Genomic DNA, 18,917 nt, shown 5'->3' with positions numbered 1-18,917 from the left:
TGCGCTTTTCTATCAATTGCTCGACCGTAATTTGTTTACCCACCACATGTTTTCTTTCAAGAGAGAAGCCTCTAGTGAAACCTTTGGCCCCCGGGTCTATTTTCTATCATATATTTTCAGATCTATAAACCAAAAAACCCAAAAATACCTTGCTGCAATTTATTTATATTTACTTTAGTTTGCCTTTTTATTTATCTTTTTTACCTATCTCTATTTGATCTCACTCTTGTTCGAGACTGTGAAGGGATTGACAACCCCTTTTTCACGTTGAGTGCAAGTGTTTGTTAGTTTGTGCAGGTGCATAGATTGGAGACTTGCTTGTGCCTCCTACTGGGTTGATACCTTGGTTTTTAACTGAGGGAAATACTTATCTCTACTTTGCTGCATCACCCTTTCCTCTTCAAGGGAAAAATCAACGCAAGCTCAAGAAGTAGTAGGAAGAATTTCTGGCGCCGTTGCCAAGGAGGTTCTACATCAAGCCTACCAAGCACCCATCATAAACTCTCATCTCTTGCATTATATTATTTGCCATTTGCCTCTCGTTTTCCTCTCCCCCACTTCTAAAACGGTTTCAGAAAAACACAAAAATATTTGCCTTTTTATTTGCCCTTCTTTCGTTCGTCTTTTCGTTTGCTTTTGGGTTGCTTATGTACTAGATAGTTTGTTCTGCTATCATGGCTAGTCCTTCTACCATCGTTAGTACCCCTGGAAGTGATGTTCTCAATTTTAAGCAAAGGGAGGGAGAAAATTTAAAAGATGCTTGGTATAGAATTTGCAATGCTCAAAATAGATCTAATCGTAAGCAATCTACTACCATTCTCCTTCGCAATTTTTATGTGGGTGTTACTACTTGGTATAGATATGTGTTAGATACCATTACCGGAGGTAATTTCTTGGGTAGCCATACTTTGGATGCTTGTAATGCTATGATAGATTTGGTAGGCTCACCACCACTCATGGTTAATGAAACAGTTTTAACTTTGGAACATGTGATGCAATGGCTTTATATTATTGAGAATAAAATTTCTACCATAAGATCCACAATCATATTACTTAAATCGCATCAAAGGTGGGAATGACTTTAAAGAATCTAAAGGAAAAGGAACCCATAGTTAATGAGAAAATAGATCTAGGTTCTACTAGAATTGATAAGTTAGAAGATATTATTACCAACTTGGGTTCCGCTTTTGCCTTTGTTAAAACTACTCCAAATTTTCCTCCCGCCAAGACTACTAAGTTTGTTTATGTTCCTAAAAATAAAGGTGAATCATCTAGTAAAGGAAACGAAGATCTTAAGATGATAAGTGTTCACCCTAGCTTTGTCAATATCATGAAACAACCAATTCTTATGAATGAATTTCTTGATTTCCTACTGAGGAGTGTGATTATCAATAAAATCAAATAACTTCCTAGGAGGCACAAAAGTGCAATCGAAGAATTGCATACCAAAGAAGATAATACCTAGACCTATGTTTTATGCCTAGCTAGGGGCGTTAAACAATAGCGCTTGTTGGGAGGCAACCCAATTTTGCTTTTGTGTTTTTGATTTTTGGTTCTGTTTTTCAATAAATACACATTATTACTTCTGTAGTAATTGTGTTTTGGTGTTTTAATTAGTGTGTGAGCCAAGCAAGACCTTTGGGATGATCTATGGTGATAGTTGATTTGATCTTGCTGAAAAACAGAAACTTTTGCGCTCATTGCCAGAATTTTAAAAAATCACAGCAGGGAGCTTTTGATCGGAATTTTTTACACAAGATTGATATACAAATTTCCCAGATTGTCCTAAGATTTTAGAATTTTTGGAGTTATAGAAGTATACGAAGTTTTCAGATTGCTACAGACTATTTTGTTTTTAACAGATTCTGTTTTCTATGTGGTGTTTGCTTATTTTGATGAATCTATGGGTAGTATCGGGGGATATGAACCATGGAGAAGTTGGAATAAAGTAGATATAACACCAATATAAATTTAGAATCAGTTCACAACAGTACCTAAAGTGGTTGTTTATTTTATTATACTAACGGATCTCATGAGTTTTCTGTTGAGTTTTGTGTTGTGAAGTTTTCAAGTTTTGGGTAAAGATTTGATGGACTATGGAATAAGGAGTGGCAAGAGCCTAAGCTTGGGGATTCGCAAGGCACCCCAAGGTAATATTCAAGGACAACCAAGCATCTAAGAATGGGGATGCATCTAAGGTTGGGGATGCCCCGGATGGCATCCCCTCTTTCATCTTTGTTCCATCGGTAAATTTACTTGAGGCTATATTTTTATTCACCACATGATATGTGTTTTGCTTGGAGCGTCTTGTATGATATGAGTCTTTGATTTTTAGTTTGCCACAATCATCCTTGTTGTACACACCTTTTGAGAGGGACACTCATGAATCGTGAATTTATTAGAATACTCTATGTGCTTCACGTATATCTTTTGAGCTATGCAGTTTGCTCTAGTGCTTCACTTATATCTTTTGAGCTAGGAAGTTTTCTCTAGTGCTTCACTTATATCTTTTGAGCTAGGTAGTTTTCTCTAGTGCTTCACTTATATCTTCTTAGAGCACGGTGGTGGTTTTGTTTTAAAAAAATATTGAACTCTCATGCTTCACTTATATTATTTTGAGAGTCTCTAAACAACATGGTAATTTGCTTAGGTTGTGAATTTAGTCCTAATATGATGGGCATCCAAGAGGGATATAATAAAAACTTTCATATAAAGAGCATTGAATACTATGAGAAGTTTGATTCCTTGCGATTGTTTTGAGATATAAAGATGGTGATATTAGAGTCATGCTAGTGAGTAATTGTGGATTGTTAGAAATACTTGTGTTGAAGTTTGTGATTCTGGTAGCATGCACGTATGGTGAACCGTTATGTGATGAAGTCGGAGCATGATTTATTTTTTAGTTGTCTTCCTTATGAGTGGCGGTCGGGGACGAGCGATGGTCTTTTCCTACCAATCTATCCCCCTACGAGCATAAGTGTAGTACTTTGTTTCGATGACTAATAAATTTTTGCAATAAGTATGTGAGTTCTTTATGACTAATGTTGAGTCCATGGATTATATGCACTCTCACGATTCCACTATTTCTAGCCTCTCTAGTATCGCGCAACTCTCGCCGGTGCATTACACCCACCATATACCTTCCTCAAAACAGCCACCATACCTACCTATTATGGCATTTCCATAGCCATTCTGAGATATATTGCCATGCAGCTTCACTGTTTTGTTTTATTATGACACATATCATCATTGTCACATATTGCTTTGCATGATCGTAAGATAGCTAGCATGATGTTTACATGGCTTGTCCGTTTTTTATGTCATTGCTACGCTAGATCATTGCATATCCTGGTACACCGCCAGAGGCATTCATATAGAGTCATATTTTGTTCTAGTATCGAGTTGTAATTCTTGAGTTGTAAGTAAATAAAAGTGTGATGATCATCATTATTAGAGCATTATCCCATGTGAGGAAAGGATGATGGAAGCTATGATTCCCTCACAAGTTGGGATGAGTCTCCGGACTTTATAAAAAAAATAAAAGAGGCCAAAGAAGCCCAAATAAAAAATAAAAGAGGCCAAAGAAGCCCAAACAAAAAATGAGAGAAAAGAGAGAAGGGACAATGTTACTATCCTTTTTCCACACTTGTGCTTCAAAGCAGCACCGTATTCTTCATGATAGAGAGTCTCCTATGTTGTCACTTTCATATACTAGTGGGAATTTTTCATTATAGAACTTGGCTTGTATATTCCAATGACAGGCTTCCTCAAATTGCCCTAGGTCTTCGTGAGCAAGCAAGTTGGATGCACACCCACTTAGTTTTCTTTTTGAGATTTCATACACTTATAGCTCTAGTGCATCCATTGCATGGAAATCCCTACCCACTCACATTGATATCTATTGATGGGCATCTCCATAGCCCGTTAATATGCCTAGTTGATATGGGACTTTCTCCTTCTTTTTTGTCTTCTCCACAACCACCATATTCTATTCCACCTATAGTGTTATATCCATGGCTCACGCTCATGTATTGCGTGAAAGTTGAAAAAGGTTGAGAACACCAAAAGTATGAAACAATTGCTTGGCTTGTCATCGCGGTTGTGCATGATGAAATACTTTGTGTGATGAAGATGGAGCATACCCAGACTATATGATTTTGTAGGGATAACTTTCTTTTGCCATGTTATTTTGAGAAGGCATAATTGCTTTATTAGTATGCTTGAAGTATTATCGTTTCTATGTCAATATTAAACTTTTGTTTTGAATCTAATGGATCTGAATATTCATACCACAATAAAGAAGATTACATGAATAAATATGTTACGTAGCATTCCACATCAAAAATTCTTCTTTTATCATTTACCTACTCGAGGACGAGCAGGAATTAAACTTGGGGATGCTTGATACGTCTCCAACGTATCTATAATTTTTGATTGTGCCATGCTATTATATTATATGTTTTGGATATTTTATATGCATTAATATGCTATTTTATATTATTTTTGGGACTAACCTATTAACCTAGAGCCCAGTGCCAGTTTCTGTTTTTCCCCTTGTTTTTGAGTTTTACAGAAAAGGAATATCAAACGGAGTCCAAATGGAATAAAACTTTACGATGATTTTTCTTGGACCAGAAGACATCCACGAAGCTTGGAGAGGGGGGCAGAAGCTTCCCGAGGAGGCCACAAGCCTCCGAGGCGTGCCTCGGGGGCGCCCTGAGGGCTTGTGGGCCCCTTGGGAGTCCTCCAACCCTAATTATTACACTATAAATTCCCAAACCAACAGAAGCGTCCACCAAAATACTTTTCCACCGCCGCAAGCCTCTGTTCCCGTGAGATCCCATTTTGGGCCCTTTTCCGGTACCCTGCCGAAGGGGGATTCGATCACGGAGGGCATCTACATCAACCTTGCTGCCCTTCCGGTGAAGCGTGAGTAGTTTACCACAGACCTATGAGTCCATAGCTAGTAGCTAGATGGCTTCTTCTCTCTCTTTGATCTTCAATACAAAGTTCTCCTCGATGTTCTTGGAGTTCTATCCGATATAATATTCTTTTGCGGTGTGTTTGTCGAGATATGATGAATTGTGGATTTATGATCAGATTATCTATGAATATTATTTGAGTCTTTTCTGAACTCTTTTATGCATGATTAAATATTTTTGTAGTTCTCTTCGAATTATCGGTTCGGTTTGGCCAACTAGATTGGTATTTCTTGCAATGGGAGAGGTGTTGGGGAACGTAGTATTTCAAAAAATTCCTACGATCACGCAAGATCTATCTAGGAGAAGCATAGCAATGAGCGTGGAGAGTTTGTCCACGTACCCTCGTAGACCGAAAGCGGAAGTGTTATATCAACGCGGTTGATGTAGTCGTACGTCTTCACGATCCGACCGATCCTAGCACCGAACGTACGGCACCTCCGTGTTCAGCACACGTTCAGCTCGATGACGTCCCTCGTACTCTTGATCCAGTTGAGGCCGAGGGAGAGTTTCGTCAGCACAACGACGTGGTGATGGTGATGATGAAGTTACCCGCGCAGGGCTTCGCCTAAGCACTACGACGATATGACCTAGGTGTGTAACTGTGGAGGGGGGCACCGCACACGGCTAAGACAAATCTTGGGTGCCTTTGGGGTGCCCCCTGCCCATGTATATAAAGGAGGGAGGAAGAGGAGGCCGACCCTAGAGGGGCGCGCCAAGGGGGGGAGTCCTACTTGGACTCCCGGTCCAAGTAGGATTCAGCCTCCCTTTCCTATTCCAACTAGGAGAAGGAAGGGAAGGAGGAAGAGGGGAGAAGGAAGGAGGGGGGCGCCCCCCTCCTAGTCCAATTCGGACCAGCCCATGGGGGGGCGCGCGGCCACCCCTTGAGGCCCTTCTCTCCTTTCCCGTATGGCCCATTAAGGCCCACTACTTCCCCCGGCGAATTCTCGTAACTCTCCGGTACTCCGAAAAAATACCCGAATCACTCGGAACCTTTCTGATGTCCGAAAATAGACTTCCAATATATCGATCTTTACCTCTCGACCATTTTGAGACTCCTCGTCATGTCCGGGATCTCAACCGGGACTCCGAACAAACTTCGGTCATCAAATCACATAACTCATAATACAAATCGTCATCGAACGTTAAGCGTGCGGACCCTACGGGTTCGAGAACTTTGTCGACATGACCGAGACTCACTTCCGGTCAATAACCAATAGCAGAACGTGGATGCTCATATTGGTTCCTACATATTCTACGAAGATCTTTTATCGGTCAAACCGCATAACAACATACGTTGTTCCCTTTGTCATCGGTATGTTACTTGCCCGAGATTTGATCATCGGTATCTCAATACCTAGTTCAATCTCATTACTAGTAGGTCTCTTTACTCGTTCCGTAATGCATCATCCCGCAACTAACTCATTAGTCACATTGCTTGCAAGGCTTATAGTGATGTGCATTACCGAGAGGTCCTAGAGATACCTCTCCGAAACACGGAGTGACAAATCCTAATATCGATCTATGCCAACCCAACAAACACCATCGCAGACACCTGTAGAGCATCTTTATAATCACCCAGTTACGTTGTGACGTTTGATAGCACACTAAGTGTTCCTCCGGTATTCGGGAGTTGCATAATATCATAGTCATAGGAACATGTATAAGTCATGAAGAAAGCAATAGCAATAAACAAAACAATCATAGTGCTAAGCTAACGAATGGGTCTTTTCTATCACATCATTCTCCTAATGATGTGATCCCGTTCATCAAATGAAAACACATGTCTTGTTGGGGAACGTAGTAATTTCAAAAAAATTCCTACGCACACGCAAGATCATGGTGATGCATAGCAACGAGAGGGGAGAGTGTGTCCACGTACCCTCCTAGACTAAAAGCGGAAGCGTTAGCACAACGCAGTTGATGTAGTCGTACGTCTTCACGATTCGATCGATCAAGTACCGAACGCACGACACCTCCGAGTTCAGCACACGTTCAACTCGATGACGTCCCTCGAACTCCGATCCAGCCGAGCTTTGAGGGAGAGTTCCGTCAGCACGACGGCGTGGTGACGATGATGATGTTCTACCGACGCAGGGCTTCGCCTAAGCACCGCAACAATATTATCGAGGTGGATTATGGTGGAGGGGGGCACCGCACACGGCTAAGAGATCCAAGGGATCAATTGTTGTGTCTATGGGGTGCCCCCTCCTCCGTATATAAAGGAGGGGAGGAGGGGCCGGCCAGAAGAAGGAGGCGCGCCCAAGGGGGGAGTCCTACTCCCACCGGGAGTAGGACTCCTCCTTTTCCTATTTGGAGAGGGAGAGGGAAGGAAGAGGAAGGAGGGAGGAAGGAAGGAAAGGGGGGCCGGCCCCCTTCCCAATTCGGATTGGGCTTGGGGGGCACCCCCTCCCTTGCTCCTTTCCCCTCCTTTCCACTAAAGCCCATTAAGGCCCATATACCTCCCGGGAGGTTCCGATAACCTCCCGGTGTTTCGATATTATCCCGATCTCACGCGGAACCATTCCGGTGTCCAAATATAGTCGTCCAATATATCAATATTTATGTCTCAACCATTTCGAGACTCCTCGTCATGTCCGTGATCACATCCGGGACTCCGAACTACCTTCGGTACATCAAAACACATAAACTCATAATATAACCGTCATCAAACTTTAAGCGTGCGGACCCTACGGGTTCGAGAACTATGTAGACATGACCGAGACACGTCTCCGGTCAATAACCAATAGCGGAACCTGGATGCTCATATTGGCTCCACATATTCTACGAAGATCTTTATCGGTCAAAGCGCATAACAACATACGTTGTTCCCTTTGTCATCGGTATGTTACTTTCCCGAGATTTGATCATCCGTATCTCAATACCTAGTTCAATCTCGTTACCGGCAAGTCTCTTTACTCGTTCCGTAATACATCATCCCGCAACTAACTCATTAGTTGCAATGCTTGCAAGGCTTATAGTGATATGCATTACCGAGTGGGCCCAGAGACACCTCTCCGACAATCGGAGTGACAAATCCTAATCTCGAAATACGCCAACCCAACAAGTACCTTCGGAGACACCTGTAGAGCACCTTTATAATCACCCAGTTACGTTGTGACGTTTGGTAGCACACAAAGTGTTCCTCCGGTAAACGGGAGTTGCATAATCTCATAGTCATAGGAACATGTATAAGTCATGAAGAAAGCAATAGCAACATACTAAACGATCAAATGCTAAGCTAACGGAATGGGTCAAGTCAATCACATCATTCTCCTAATGATGTGATCCCTTTAATCAAATGTTGTCTATGGCTAGGAAACATAACCATCTTTGATCAACGAGCTAGTCAAGTAGAGGCATACTAGTGACACTCTGTTTGTCTATGTATTCACACATGTATTATGTTTCCGGTTAATACAATTCTAGCATGAATAATAAACATTTATCATGATATAAGGAAATAAATAATAACTTTATTATTGCCTCTAGGGCATATTTCCTTCAGTCTCCCACTTGCACTAGAGTCAATAATCTAGATTACACATTAATGATTCTAACACCCATGGAGCCTTAGTGCTGATCATGTTTTGCTCGTGGAAGAGGCTTAGTCAACGGGTCTGCAACATTCAGATCCGTATGTATTTTGCAAATCTCTATGTCTCCCACCTGGACTTGATCCCGGATGGAGTTGAAGCGTCTCTTGATGTGCTTGGTTCTCTTGTGAAATCTGGATTCCTTTGCCAAAGCAATTGCACCAGTATTGTCACAAAAGATTTTCATTGGACCCGATGCACTAGGTATGACACCTAGATCGGATATGAACTCCTTCATCCAGACTCCTTCATTTGCTGCTTCCGAAGCAGCTATGTACTCCGCTTCACATGTAGATCCCGCTACGACGCTTAGTTTAGAACTGCACCAATTGACAGCTCCACCGTTCAATATAAACACGTATCCGGTTTGCGATTTAGAATCGTCCGGATCAGTGTCAAAGCTTGCATCAACGTACCATTTACGACGAGCTCTTTGTCACCTCCATAAACGAGAAACATATCCTTAGTCCTTTTCAGGTATTTCAGGATGTTCTTGACCGCTGTCCAGTGATCCACTCCTGGATTACTTTGGTACCTCCCTGCTAAACTAATAGCAAGGCACACATCAGGTCTGGTACACAGCATTGCATACATGATAGAGCCTATGGCCGAAGCATAGGGAACATCTTTCATTTTCTCTCTATCTTCTGCAGTGGTCGGGCATTGAGTCTTACTCAACTTCACACCTTGTAACACAGGCAAGAACCCTTTCTTTGCTTGATCCATTTTGAACTTCTTCAAAACTTTGTCAAGGTATGTGCTTTGTGAATGTCCAATTAAGTGTCTCGATCTATCTCTATAGATCTTGATGCCCAATATATAAGCAGCTTCACCGAGGTCCTTCATTGAAAAACTCTTATTCAAATATCCCTTTATGCTATCCAGAAATTCTATATCATTTCCAATCAACAATATGTCATCCACATATAATATCAGAAATGCTACAGAGCTCCCACTCACTTTCTTGTAAATACAGGCTTCTCCAAAAGTTTGTATAAAACCATATGCTTTGACCACACTATCAAAACGTTTATTCCAACTCCGAGAGGCTTGCACCAGTCCATAAATGGATCGCTGGAGCTTGCACACTTTGTTAGCTCCCTTTGGATCGACAAAACCTTCCGGTTGCATCATATACAACTCTTCTTCCAGAAATCCATTCAGGAATGCAGTTTTGACATCCATTTGCCAAATTTCATAATCATAAAATGCGGCAATTGCTAACATGATTCGGACAGACTTAAGCATCGCTACAGGTGAGAAGGTCTCATCGTAGTCAATTCCTTGAACTTGTCGAAAACCTTTTGCAACAAGTCGAGCTTTATAGACAGTAACATTACCGTCAGCGTTAGTCTTCTTCTTGAAGATCCATTTATTCTCGATGGCTTGCCGATCATCAGGCAAGTGAACCAAAGTCCATACTTTGTTCTCATACATGGATCCCATCTCAGATTTCATGGCCTCAAGCCATTTTGCGGAATCTGGGCTCACCATTGCTTCTTCATAGTTCGTAGGTTCGTCATGGTCTAGTAACATAACCTCCAGAACAGGATTACCATACCACTCTGGTGCGGATCTTACTCTGGTTGACCTACGAGGTTCAGTAACAACTTGATCTGAAGTTTCATGATCATCATCATTAACTTCCTCACTAATTGGTGTAGACGTCACAGGAACCGGTTTCTGTGATGAACTACTTTCCAATAAGGGAGCAGGTACTGTTACCTCATCAAGTTCTACTTTCCTCCCACTCACTTCTTTCGAGAGAAACTCCTTCTCTAGAAAGGATCCATTCTTGGCAACGAATGTCTTGCCTTCGGATCTGTGATAGAAGGTGTACCCAACAGTTTCCTTTGGGTATCCTATGAAGACACATTTCTCCGATTTGGGTTCGAGCTTATCAGGTTGAAGCTTTTTCACATAAGCATCGCAGCCCCAAACTTTAAAAAATGACAACTTTGGTTTCTTGCCAAACCATAGTTCATAAGGTGTCATCTCAACGGATTTCGATGGTGCCCTATTTAACGTGAATGCGGCCGTCTCTAAAGCATAACCCCAAAACGATAGCGGTAATCAGTAAGAGACATCATAGATCGCACCATATCTAGTAAAGTACGATTACGACGTTCGGACACACCATTACGCTGTGGTGTTCCAGGTGGCATGAGTTGCGAAACTATTCCACATTGTTTCAAATGTAGACGAAACTCGTAACTCAAATATTCTCCTCCACGATCAGATCGTAGAAACTTTATTTTCTTGTTACGATGTTTCAACTTCACTCTGAAATTCTTTGAACTTTTCAAATGTTTCAGACTTATGTTTCATTAAGTAGATATACCCATATCTGCTTAAATCATCTGTTAAGGTGAGAAAATAACGATACGCGCCGCGAGCCTCAACATTCATTGGACCGCATACATCAGTATGTATGATCTCCAACAAATCAGTTGCTCGCTCCATAGTTCCGGAGAACGGCGTTTTAGTCATCTTGCCCATGAGGCATGGTTCGCAAGTACCAAGTGATTCATAATCAAGTGATTCCAAAAGTCCATCAGTATGGAGTTTCTTCATGCGCTTTACACCAATATGACCCAAACGGCAGTGCCACAAATAAGTTGCACTATCATTATCAACTCTGCATCTTTTGGCTTCAACATTATGAATATGTGTATCACTACTATCGAGATTCATCAAAAATAGACCACTCTTTAAGGGTGCATGACCATAAAAGATAGTACTCATATAAATAGAACAACCATTATTCTCAGATTTAAATGAATAACCGTCTCGCATCAAACAAGATCCAGATATAATGTTCATGCTCAACGCTGGCACCAAATAACAATTATTTAGGTCTAAAACTAATCCCGAAGGTAGATGTAGAGGTAGCGTGCCGACGGCGATCACATCAACTTTGGAACCATTTCCCACGCGCATCGTCACCTCGTCCTTAGCCAGTGTTCGCTTAATCTGTAGTCCCTGTTTCGAGTTGCAAATACTAGCAACAGAACCAGTATCAAATACGCAGGTGCTACTACGAGCTCTGGTAAGGTACACATCAATAACATGTACCTTTGTTCACCTTGCCATCCTTCTTATCTGCCAAATACTTGGGGCAGTTCCGCTTCCAGTGACCAGTCTGCTTGCAGTAGAAGCACTCAGTCTCAGGCTTAGGTCTAGACTTGGGTTTTTTCTCTTGAGCAGCAACTTGTTTGCTGTTCTTCTTGAAGTTCCCCTTCTTCTTCCCTTTGCCCTTTTTCTTGAAACTGGTGGTCTTATTGACCATCAACACTTGATGCTCCTTCTTCATTTCTACCTCCGCAGCTTTTAGCATTGCGAAGAGCTCGGGAATCGTCTTATCCATCCCTTGCATGTTATAGTTCATCACGAAGCTCTTGTAGCTTGGTGGCAGTGATTGAAGAATTCTGTCAATGACGCTATCATCCGGAAGATTAACTCCCAGTTGAATCAAGTGATTGTTATACCTAGACATTCTGACTATATGCTCACTGACAGAACTATTCTCCTCCATCTTGCAGCTGTAGAACTTATTGGCGACTTTATATCTCTAAATCCGGGCATTTGCTTGAAATATTAACTTCAACTCCTGGAACATCTCATATGCTCCATGACGTTCAAAACGTCGTTGAAGTCCCGGTTCTAAGCCGTAAAGCATGGCACACTGAATTATCGAGTAGTCATCAACTTTGCTCTGCCAGACGTTCATAACATCTGGTGTTGCTCCTGCAGCAGGTTTGGCACCTAGCGGTGCTTCCAGGACATAATTCTTCTGTGCAGCAATGAGGATAATCCTCCAGTTACGGACCCAGTCCGTGTAATTGCTACCATCATCTTTCAACTTTGCTTTCTCAAGGAACGCATTAAAATTCAACGGAACAACAGCACGAGCCATCTATCTACAACAAACATAGACATGCAAAATACTATCAGGTACTAAGTTCATGATAAATTTAAGTTCAATTAATCATATTACTTAAGAACTCCCACTTAGATAGACATCCCTCTAATCATCTAAGTGATCACGTGATCCAAATCAACTAAACCATAACCGATCATCACGTGAAATGGAGTAGTTTTCAATGGTGAACATCACTATGTTGATCATATCTACTATATGATTCACGCTCGACCTTTCGGTCTCAGTGTTCCGAGGCCATATCTGCATATGCTAGGCTCGTCAAGTTTAACCTGAGTATTCTGCGTGTGCAAAACTGGCTTGCACCCACTGTAGATGGACGTAGAGCTTATCACACCCGATCATCACGTGGTGTCTGGGCACGGCAAACTTTGGCAACGGTGCATACTCAGGGAGAACACTTTTATCTTGAAATTTAGTGAGAGATCATCTTATAATGCTACCGTCAATCAAAGCAAAATAAGATGCATAAAAGATAAACATCACATGCAATCAATATAAGTGATATGATATGGCTATCATCATCTTGTGCTTGTGATATCCATCTCCGAAGCACCGTCATAATCACCATCGTCACCGGCGTGACACCTTGATCTCCATCGTAGCATCGTTGTCGTCTCGCCAACTATTGCTTCTACGACTATCGCTACCGCTTAGTGATAAAGTAAAGCAATTACAGGGCGGTTGCATTGCATACAATAAAGCGACAACCATATGGCTCCTGCTAGTTGCCGATAACTCGGTTACAAAAACATGATCATCTCATACAATAAAATATAGCATCATGCCTTGACCATATCACATCACAACATGCCCTGCAAAAACAAGTTAGACGTCCTCTACTTTGTTGTTGCAAGTTTTACGTGGCTGCTATGGGCTGAGCAAGAACCGTTCTTACCTACGCATCAAAACCACAACGATAGTTTGTCAAGTTAGTGTTGCTTTAACCTTCTCAAGGACTAGGCGTAGCCACACTCGGTTCAACTAAAGTTGGAGAAACTGACACCCGCCAGCCACCTGTGTGCAAAGCACGTCGGTAGAACCAGTCTCGCGTAAGCGTACACGTAATGTCGGTCCGGGCTGCTTCATCCAACAATACCGCCGAACCAAAGTGTGACATGTGAAGGAAATATGCCCTAGAGGCAATAATAAAGTATTATTTATTTCCTTGTATCATGATAAATGTTTATTATTCATGCTAGAATTGTATTAACCGGAAATATAATACATGTGTGAATATATAGACAAACAGAGTGTCACTAGTATGCCTCTACTTGACTAGCTCGTTAATCAAAGATGGTTATGTTTCCTAGCCATAGACATAAGTTGTCATTTGATTAACGAGATCACCTCATTAGGAGAATGACGTGATTGACTTGACCCATTCCGTTAGCTTAGCACTCGATCGTTTAGTATGTTGCTATTGCTTTCTTCATGACTTATACATGTTCCTATGACTATGAGATTATGCAACTCCCGTTTACCGGAGGAACACTGTGTGTGCTACCAAACGTCACAACGTAAATGGGTGATTATAAAGGTGCTCTACAGGTGTCTCCAAAGGTACTTGTTGGGTTGGCGTATTTCGAGATTAGGATTTGTCACTCCAATTGTCGGAGAGGTATCTCTGGGCCCACTCGGTAATGCACATCACTAAAAGCCTTGCAAGCATTGTGACTAATGAGTTAGTTGCGGGATGATGTGTTACGGAATGAGTAAAGAGACTTGCCGGTAACGAGATTGAACTAGGTATCGAGATACCGACGATCAAATCTTGGGCAAGTAACATACCGGTGACAAAGTGAACAATGTATGTTGTTATGCGGTCTGACCGATAAAGATCTTCGTAGAATATGTGGGAGCCAATATGGGCATCCAGGTCCCGCTATTGGTTATTGACCGGAGACGTGTCTCGGTCATGTCTACATAGTTCTCGAACCCGTAGGGTCCGCACGCTTAACGTTACGATGACAGTTTTATTGAGTTTTGATGTACCGAAGGAGTTCAGAGTCCCGGATGAGATCGGGGATATGACGAGGATTCTCGAAATGGTCGAGACGTAAAAATCGATATATTGGACGACTATATTCGGACTTCGGAAAGGTTCCGAGTGATTCGGGTATTTTTCGGAGTACCGGAGAGTTACGGGAATTCGTATTGGGCCTTAATGGGCCATACGGGAAAGGAGAGAAAGGCCTCAAAAGGTGGCCGCACCCCTCCCCATGGTCTGGTCCGAATTGGACTAGGGAAGGGGGGCGCACCCTTCCTTCTTTCTCCTTCCCCCTTCCCTTCTCCTACTCCCACAAGGAAAGGAGGAGTCCTACTCCCGGTGGGAGTAGGACTCCCCCCTATGGCGCGCCTCTCCCCTTGGCCGGCTGCCTCCCCCTTGCTCTTTTATATACGGGGGCAGGGGGACACCCCAGAGACACAACAATTGATCCTTGAGATCTCTTAGCCGTGTGCGGTGCCCCCTCCACCATATTACACCTCGATAATACCGTTGCGGAGCTTAGGCGAAGCCCTGCGTCAGTGGAACATCATCATCGTCACCACGCCGTCGTGCTGACGAAACTCTCCCTCAACACTCGGCTGGATCGGAGTTCGAGGGACGTCATTGAGCTGAACGTGTGTAGAACTCGGAGGTGCCGTACGTTCGGTACTTGATCGGTCGGATCGTGAAGACGTACGACTACATCAACCGCGTTGTGATAACGCTTCCGCTGTCGGTCTACGAGGGTACGTGGACAACACTCTCCCCTCTCGTTGCTATGCATCACCATGATCTTGCGTGTGCGTAGGAATTTTTTTGAAATTACTACGTTCCCTAACAACATGTTGGTAAGCAGTATGACTTGTATCGCCCACAACTTACTTGTGTTCTACTCGTGCATATAACATCAACGCATAAAACCTGGCTCTGATACCTCTGTTGGGGAACGTAGTAATTTCAAAAATATTCCCTATGCACACGCAAGATCATGGTGATGCATAGCAACGAGAGGGGAGAGTGTGTCCATGTACCCTCATAGACCGAAAGCGGAAGCGTTAGCACAACGCAGTTGATGTAGTCGTATGTCTTCACGATCTGACCGATCAACTACCGAACGCACGGCACCTCCGAGTTCAGCACACGTTCAACTCGATGACGTCCCTGGAACTCCGATCCAGCCGAGCTTTGAGGCAGAGTTCCGTCAGCACGACGGCGTGGTGACGATGATGATGTTCTACCGACGCAGGGCTTTGCCTAAGCACCGCAACGATATTATCGAGGTGGACTATGGTGGAGGGGGGCACCGCACACGGCTAAGAGATCCAAGGGATCAATTGTTGTGTCTATGGGGTGCCCCCTCCTCCGTATATAAAGGAGGGGAGGAGGGGGCCGGCCAGGAGGAGGAGGCGCGCCCAAGGGGGGAGTCCTACTCCGAGTAGGACTCCTCCTTTTCCTATTTGGAGAGGGAGAGGGGAGGAAGAGGAAGGAGGGAGGAAGGAAAGGGGGGCCGACCCCCTTCCCAATTCGGATTGGGCTTGGGGGGGCGCCCCCTCCCTTGCTCCTTTCCTCTCCTTTCCACTAAAGCCCATTAAGGCCCATATACCTCCCGGGAGGTTCCGATAACCTCCCGGTGTTCCGGTATTATCCCGATCTCACCCGGAACCATTCCGGTGTCCAAATATAGTCGTCCAATATATCGATCTTTACGTCTCGACCATTTCAAGACTCCTCGTCATGTCCGTGATCACATCCGGGACTCCGAACTACCTTCGGTAAATCAAAACACATAAACTCATAATATAACCGTCATCGAACTTTAAGCGTGCGGACCCTACGGGTTCGAGAACTATGTAGACATGACCGAGACACGTCTCCGGTCAATAACCAATAGCGGAACCTGGATGCTCATATTGGCTCCCACATATTCTATGAAGATCTTTATCGGTCAAACCGCATAACAACATACGTTGTTCCCTTTGTCATCGGTATGTTACTTGCCCGAGATTCGATCGTCGGTATCTCAATACCTAGTTCAATCTCGTTACTGGCAAGTCTCTTTACTCGTTCCGTAATACATCATCCCGCAACTAACTCATTAGTTGCAATGCTTGCAAGGCTTATAGTGATATGCATTACCGAGTGGGCCCAGAGATACCTCTCCGACAATCGGAGTGACAAATCCTAATCTCGAAATACGCCAACCCAACAAGTACCTTCAGAGGCACCTGTAGAGCACCTTTATAATCACCCAGTTACGTTGTGACGTTTGGTAGCACACAAAGTGTTCCTTCGGTAAACGAGAGTTGCATAATCTCATAGTCATAGGAACATGTATAAGTCATGAAGAAAGCAATAGCAACATACTAAACCATCAAATGCTAAGCTAACGGAATGGGTGAAGTCAATCACATCATTCTCCTAATGATGTGATCCCGTTAATCAAATGACAACTCTTTGTCTATGGCTAGGAAACATAACCATCTTTGATCAACGAGCTAGTCAAGTAGAGGCATACTAGTGACACTCTGTTTGTCTATGTATTCACACATGTATTATGTTTTCGGTTAATACAATTCTAGCATGAATAATAAACATTTATCAGTATATAAGTAAATAAATAATAACTTTATTATTGCCTCTAGGGCATATTTCCTTCATGTCTATGGTTAGGAAACATAACCATCTTTGATAAACGAGCTAGTCAAGTAGAGGCACACTAGGGACACTTATGTTTTGTCTATGTATTCACACATGTACTAACTTTCCGGTTAATACAATTCTAGCATGAATAATAAACATTTATCATGATATAAGGAAATAAATAATAACTTTATTATTGCCTCTAGGGCATATTTCCTTCAGTCTCCCACTTGCACTAGAGTGAATAATCTAGTTTACATCGCCATGTGATTTAACACCAATAGTTCACATCGTCATGTGATTTAACATTGTATAGTTCACATTGCCATGCGACCAATACCCAAAGGGTTTACTAGAGTCAATAATCTAGGGCACATCACAATGTGATTAACCCCCAAAGAGTACTCAGGTGTGATCATGTTTTGCTTGTGAGAGAAGTTTAGTCAACGGGCCTGCCACATTCAGATCCGTATGTATTTTGCAAATTTCTATGTCTACAATGTTGTGTACGGAGCTACTCTAGCTAATTGCTCCCACTTTCAATATGTATCCAGATTGAGACTTAGAGTCATCCGGATCAGCGTCAAAACATGCATCGACGTAACCCTTTACGACGAACTTTTTGTCACCTCCATAACCAAGAAATATTTCCTTAGTCCTCTAAGGATAATTTTGACCAATGTCCAGTGATCTACTCCTAGATCACTATTGTACTCCCTTGCCAAACTCAGTGCAGGGTATGCAATAGGTCTGGTACATAGCATGGCATACTTTATGGAACCTATGGCTGAGGCATAGGGAATGACTTTCATTCTCTCTTTATCTTCTGCCGTGGTCGGGCTTTGAGTCTTACTCAACTTCACATCTAGCAACAGAGGCAAGAACTCCTTCTTTGTCTATTCCATTTTGAACTACTTCAAAATCTTGTCAAGGTATGTACTCATTGAAAAAACTTATCAAGTGTCTTGATCTATCTCTATAGATCTTGATGCTCAATATGTAAGCAGCTTCACCGAGGTTTTTCTTTGAAAAACTCCTTTCAAACATTCCTTTATGCTTTCCAGAAAATTCTACCTCATTTCCGATCAACAATATGTCATTCACATATACTTATCAGAAAGGTTGTAGTGCTCCCACTCACTTTGTTGTAAATACAGGCTTCACCGCAAGTCTGTATAAAACTATATGCTTTGATCACACTATCAAAATGTTTATTCCAACTCCGAGAGGCTTGCACCAGTCCATAAATGGATCGCTGGAGCTTGCACACTTTGTTAGCATCCTTTGGATCGACAAAACCTTCTGGTTGCATCATATACAACTCTTCTTCCAGAAATCCATTCAGGAATGCAGTTTTGACATCCATTTGCCAAATTTCATAATCATAAAATGCGGCAATTGCTAACATGATTCGGACAGACTTAAGCATCACTACGGGCGAGAAAGTCTCGTCGTAGTCAACTCCTTGAACTTGTCGAAAACCTTTCGCAACAAGTCGAGCTTTGTAGACAGTAACATTACCATCAGCGTCAGTCTTCTTCTTGAAGATCCATTTATTCTCGATGGCTTGCCGACGATCGGGCAAGTCAACCAAAGTCCACACTTTGGTCTCATACATGCATCCCATCTCAGATTTCATGGCCTCAAGCCATTTCGCGGAATCTGGGCTCATCATCGCTTCCTCATAGTTCGTAGGTTCGCTATGGTCTAGTAACATGACGTCCAGAACAGGATTACCGTACCACTCTGGTGCGGATTTTACTCTGGTGGAC

Source organism: Aegilops tauschii, chromosome 4, assembly GCF_002575655.3.
Source record: "Aegilops tauschii subsp. strangulata cultivar AL8/78 chromosome 4, Aet v6.0, whole genome shotgun sequence".
NCBI classification, from domain to species: domain Eukaryota; kingdom Viridiplantae; phylum Streptophyta; class Magnoliopsida; order Poales; family Poaceae; genus Aegilops; species Aegilops tauschii.
Note: the sequence above shows the minus strand (reverse complement) of the source record.